Below are 6,348 nucleotides of genomic sequence, written 5' to 3'. Positions count from 1 at the left end.
GGTGGTGGTGGTAGTTGAAATCGGATCAAAACAAGTTGACAATGCTACCTACTTCATGGGGCCATTAGAGAATTCACTGATAATGCATGCAAATCTCCTTCTGCCTGGAAGACTACCAAACAACTAAATGGTGGTCGTTATTGTTGGAATTGGAGTATATACTGAGCATTTCCTAGTTGCAAGGCCTTCACATGTATTACCAAGTTAATCCTCACAGCAGATATGACTCTGGTTTACAAAGGAAGTGGTGGATGCTCAGAGAGGTTAGGTAACGTGGGTCAGGGACACACAGCCAAGAAGGGGCAGAGGCTGGGAGTGCCTGACTCCAAATTCACGTAATTTCTACCCCACCATCTTCTCCCCAAGGAAAATAGTCCCTGATGCATGTGCGCAATGCTTAGAGGGCAGAGATGCTCAACAGATGCTGAGAGAGTGAGGGCATAAATGAGATATGCCATGAAAAGGAGCCCCTGTGTACTTATGTGTGTGTTTGTTTAACATGTGGACAAATACAGACAGGTGCAAAAAATCTTCTTTTGCAATCGAGAACTTACTGTTCAGTATGAGTTTTGATACATATAAGAAAGGCTATTATGATACCTGAGTCAGTTAACTAAGGGAGGGAGTATTGATAACCATAAGTGTTAGTTGCAGGCTCGGTACAGTGGCTCATGCCTGCAATCCCCTCACTTTGGGAAGCTGAGGTGGGAGGATTGCTTGAAACCAGGAGTTCAAGACCAGCCTGGGCAAGAAAGCAACACCCCCATCTCCACAAAACTTTAAAAATTAGCTGGGTGTGGGGGCATGTGCCTGCAGTTGTAGCTACTCTGGAAGGGGAGGCTGAAGCAGCAGGATTGCTTGAGTCCAGGAGTTGGAGGCTGCAGTGAGCTTTGATGGCACCGCTGTACTCCAGCCTGGTCAACAAAGTAAAACCTGTCTCTTAATCAAAAAAAGAAAAAGAAAGTTGGTTCTAGGACTGTAGAATCAATAGCAAAAAAGCACAGGATTTGAGGGAAATCCTCAGTTATATTAATTTTGTATTCCAATTTCATGTTGACTTGATTTTTTACAAAGATCTTTTTTAAGAAGGAGTCCCTGCTTCATTTACCAAAGCTTGGAATGTTTGGGGACACCTGTGACTGCCTAAACCGAGTTCCACTGGGCTGGGGCCATGTCTCAGTCACTTCTGAGACTGGCAAGGCCCTGGCATATTGGGACTGAACCCCAGGTCAATGCCAGGCATTTGCTGTGAATCAAAGAATCCTGAGTTTTTCAGAGTCCAGAAGAATCCGAAAGGTCAACCAAGCCAATCCCCTTTGTAACATCCAGCCATTCTGGCATTCTTCTCTGGTTCATGAAGCCCCTGCTGTGGGCCAGGCACTGGGGAAGAGAAAAGGCAGTCTGTGTCATCTCAGGGATCCTGACAGAAAGCTCTCTGTGAAAGAAAGAAAAGTCACCACCTGCTAACAGCAATGGGTTTGACAGGCAGGATTCAAGGCTTATTTTGTTCCTCCTTTTGTCTGTCTTCCAAAATCTCTGCAACAGAGTTATGTTCCTTTTGTGTGTGTGTGTGTGTGTGTGTGAGATGGAGTCTCGCTCTGTTGCCCAGGCTGGAGTAAAATGGCGTGATCTCAGTTCACCGCAACCTCCACCTCCCGGATTCAAGCAATTCTCCCGCCTCAGCCTCCCAAGTAGCTGGAATCTCAGGCATGCACCACCACACCTGGCTAATTTTTGTATTTTTAGTAGAGATAGGGTTTTGTCATGTTGGCCAGGCTGGTCTCGAACTCCTGACCTCAGATGATCCACCCGCCTCAGTCTCCCAAAGTGCTGGGATTACAGGTGTGAGCCACCACATCTGGCTTTTCTTTTTTTTTTTTTTTTTTAGACAGAGTCTCTCTCTGTCACCCAGGCTGTAGTGCAGTAGCGCAATCTTGGCTCACTGCAACCTCTGCCTCCTGAGCTCAAGTGATTCTCCTGCTTTAGTTTCCCAAGTAGCTGGGACTATAGGCACATGCCACCGTGCCCAGCTAACTTTTCATATTTTCAGTAGAGATGGGGTTTCACCATGTTGGCCAGGCTAGTCTCGAACTCCTGACCTCAAGTGATCTGCCTGTGTCAGCCTCAGGATTATGTTACTTTTATAATTTAAAAAATATGGCTGGGCTAGGTGGCTCACACCTGTAATCCCAGCACTTTGGGAGGCCGAGGCAGGTGGATCACGAGGTCAGGAGTTCAAGACCAACCTGGCCAACATGATGAAACTCCGCCTCTATTAAAAATTCAAAAATTGGCCGGGCGCGGTGGCTCAAGCCTGTAATCCCAGCACTTTGGGAGGCCGAGACGGGCGGATCACGAGGTCAGGAGATCGAGAGCATCCTGGCTAACATGGTGAAACCCTGTCTCTACTAAAAAATACAAAAATCTAGCCGGGCGAGCTGGCGGGCGCCTGTAGTCCCAGCTACTCCGGAGGCTGAGGCAGGAGAACGGCATAACCCGGAAGGCGGAGCTTGCAGTGAGCTGAGATCCGGCCACTGCACTCCAGCCCCGCAACAGAGCAAGACTCCGTCTCAATAAATAAATAAATAAATAAATAAATAAATAAATAAATAAAAATTCAAAAATTAGCCGGGTGTGGTGGCAGGCACCCATAATCCCAGCTACTCAGGAGGCTGAGGCAGGAGAATTGCTTGAACCCGGGAGGCGGAGGTTGCAGTGAGCTGAGATTGTTCCACTGCACTCCAGCCTGGGTGACAGAGCGAGACTCTGTCTTGGGGGAAAACAACAAAGTAAAGATTTAATAAAAGAGGCCGGGTGCAGTGGCTCACGCCTGTAATCTCAGCACTTTAGGAGGCCGAGGTAGGCGGATTACCTGAGGTCAGGAGTTCGAGACTAGCCTCAACATGGAGAAACCCCGTCTCTACTAAAAATACAAAATTAGCTGGGCGTGGTGGTGCACGCCTGTAATCCCAGCTATTCAGGAGGCTGAGGCAGGAGAATTGCTTGAACCTGGGAGGCGGAGGTTGCGGTGAGCCAAGATCATGCTATTGCACTCCAACCCGGGCAAAAAGAGCGAAACTCCATCTCAAAAAAAAAAAAAAAAAAAAGACTTAATGAAATAATTTTTTTTAAATTGAGCTAAAATTTGCTCGCTAAGCTCCCAGGCCCATGGCTCTAGGAAACTCAGTGGAGCTTTTTTGTGGAAGGCTCTTTCCTTCCCTCCCTCCCTTTGATGGCATTGCATGGGTCCCCGGGAACAGACATGGTACTTGTGGATCGCTGTAGCTCTCAGGCGCCGGGCAGGGGTTTACTGTCCTGGGCTGTCAGCTGCTCCAGGTTGCTTGTGCCCACCCTTCTGAGTGTCTGAGGGTGGCAAGGGAACTGCATGGTGTGAAAACGGAAGCATAGCGCCCAGGGCTGGCTTCAGGGCAGTTGCATAGGACTGAATTTGCGAAGACCTTGTGCTTGTTTTTCACGTTCTGCTGTCACCATCTTGAAATTTCTCATCATTCTTAAACAAGAGCGTGGCCTTTTTGTTTTGCACTGGGTCTAGTAAATTATAGCCGGTCCTGGCAGCATTACCATTCGATCAAGGGTTTTGAGCAAGACAGCCCTGGGTCTCAATCACAGCTCCTTAATTTACACACTCTGCAACTTGGGACAAGTGACTGAATCTCTCTCCACCTCGGTTTCCCCATTTGGAAAACAGGAATAACCTCCCAGTGGTATTATAAAGACTAGCACTGTTGGTCTTTTCCTCTCGAAGTCTCCTCTCTCTCACTAGAGAAAGAGCTGTTTTCCTTTGTCTTTCTTTTGTCTATTAAACCTCCGCTCCCAAACTCTTCGTGTGTGTCCATGTCCTAAATTTTCCTGGTGCGAGATGACAAACCCCGGGTATTTACCCCTGACAATGTAGCCGCTTCATAATGGGGACCTTGTCTGGATACCAAGGTACAACATTCATCAGAACGGTGAGTGGAGGAGCGGACGCCACCTCTGACCTTTCATCTCAGGGCTCTCAGCCTCCATTTTAGAACCAAGTCAAATCAATAATGGGCATCCATCAGCCAGTAAAAATGACGGTTAGTGTGGCTGCCATTCGTAAAGACTCGGACGTGAGGCTTACTGGGGAGAACATGGAGAATCCCCCAGCACCCATGGTTTGCTGGACATGTTTGAACCAGCTTCCTTTCATGGAGAACTTAGCTGTCACATGGGGCTGGAAGAGGTTCTGGAGCAACTGAGGATTTCTGGCTGGGGCTACCCCCTGGTGTTACCCAAAGTCTTCTAGACTGACCCCAGCCTCCAACTGCCCCATGGGGTGCTGGCAACAGGATCTCCAACTTTGTGTTTTGTTTGTTTGTTTGAGAAGAGAATTGCTTGAACTCGGGAGGTGGAGGCTGCAGTGGGCCGGGATCATGCCACTGCACTCCAGCCTGGGCGACAGAGCAAGGATCTCCTGTCCTCTCTGTGTATGCAACGTGCGGGAAGTTTACAGCTCCAGGAAGTGATCTCGTTCGCTGTGGAAATCAGACACCACCTCCTCAAACCTGACTGTAAAATCCGGAGCATCCTCCGCTGGTGGCTTTTTTCCTCTTAGAAGCCTCTCTCACTAGAGAAACAGGGTTGTTTTCCTTTCTCTTTCTTTTTCTTTTGCCTATTAAAGCTTCACTCCTTAAAAAAAAAAAAAAAAAAAAAAAAAAAAAACAGGGTTGGGCCGGGCGCGGTGGCTCACGCCTGTAATCCCAGCACTTTGAGAGGCCGAGGCGGGCGGATCACGAGATCAGGAGATCGAGACCATCCTGGCTAACATGGTGAAACCCCGTCTCTACTAAAAATACAAAAAATTAGCCGGGTGTGTTGGCGGGCGCCTGGAGTCCCAGCTACTTGGGAGGCTGAGGCAGGAGAATGGCGTGAACCTGAGAGGCGGAGCTTGCAGTGAGCCAAGATCATGCCACTGCACTCCAGCCTGGCGACAACGAGACTCTGTCTCAAAAAAAAAAAAAAAAAAAAAACCGGGTAGCACTGTGTAACTAACATAAAGTAAATGCCCCTGAATCTTTATATTCTTTGTTTATAGAAAGTATTTAGCATAAGTAGCACAAAGTAATCCCTCAATGAGTAGTTGCTATAATTGTGGGGAAGATGGGCCGGCCCCCAAAGCCCAGGCCTTGCTGACAGGCGGCTTCTCATCCTAACTGACAACTCCCTTAGCATCTCCTGGAAGAGCCAATGGATGCAAACCCGAGCTCATTGGAGGAGGTGCTCAGCTTCGATTTGCACTGTGTCTTCCCACTCCCCTGCCACTGACCTCGAGGGGACATGAGGTCTGCCTCTCTCCAGACAACAAACACCATTTGTCCTCGACCTGGACCTGACCGGTCTTTCCGAACAGGCCGTCAGGGAGGGGAAAGCCGTGAGCGGCCTGTGCGCGTGGGCTTGTCCCTGCTGTGATCCAAGTTACATCCTGTTCTGGCGTTGCTATGGCACAGCCAAAAACATCTGCCACAACAAACAGCTGGGACTGGCAGCTGGCAGCAGGGCTTGGATAGGCTGGGCACCAGTGGCCGGGCTGGAAAGGGGACAAAACTGAGCAAGGCCAGGAGCTGGGCAGTGATCTGGGAAACCTCCCCGATACCCCCAAACACATGCATACACACACACACACGCACGTGCGCATACACATACACACACATACACATACAAGTGCACACACGCATACACACGTGTGCATACACATACATACACACATGCCCACACACGCACACACACATATGCACGTGCACATACACACACATATGCATACACACACATGCACACATATGCACGTGCACATACACATACACATACATACATGCACACACATGCATACACACACACATGCATACATACACATATGCACACATGCTCTATTTAGGAGGCAAGTTGGCCTTCTAGGACAAGAGTTCCTAATCCTTCCTAGGAAAGGTTTCTAATTCTGCATTGTTTTTTTCCTGAAGTTCCTGAGAGAAGATGTCAAGTGCATAGCCCTAGAGGGACTGGGCTCTCCGAAATTCTTGCCCTCATCTAGGTCCCAGTCAGGCCCACAGAATTGCCCAAGGCCCTATCCTGCTCCCAAAATGGAATTCACTTTCCTGGTTGTTGTTATTGCTGGTGTTTTTCCTGATTAGTAAAACACAGTCATTGTAACAAAATCACATGACACAGAAGAGTGACAACAGCTGTGCTTATGTGGCATAAGCCAGCTGCTGTGCCACATACCTCTCACTGACAAAATATATGTAGAAAGTGTTTAGAACAGTCCCTGGCCCTGGTAAGTGCTATACACTGCACCTGTAATCCCAGCAC

General features: G+C 48.6%; 1 pseudogene; it reads left to right on the top strand.

Moving 5' to 3' along the window:
• The first annotated feature begins 473 nt into the window (after positions 1–473).
• LOC111539123 lies at positions 474–593 on the top strand (annotated as a pseudogene).
• Positions 594–6,348: the final 5,755 nt, after the last annotated feature.

Source organism: Piliocolobus tephrosceles, chromosome 10 (assembly GCF_002776525.5).
Source record: "Piliocolobus tephrosceles isolate RC106 chromosome 10, ASM277652v3, whole genome shotgun sequence".
Lineage (NCBI taxonomy): Eukaryota > Metazoa > Chordata > Mammalia > Primates > Cercopithecidae > Piliocolobus > Piliocolobus tephrosceles.
The sequence above is the reverse complement of the archived record's forward strand: the minus strand, read 5'-3'. Positions and strand labels throughout refer to the sequence as shown.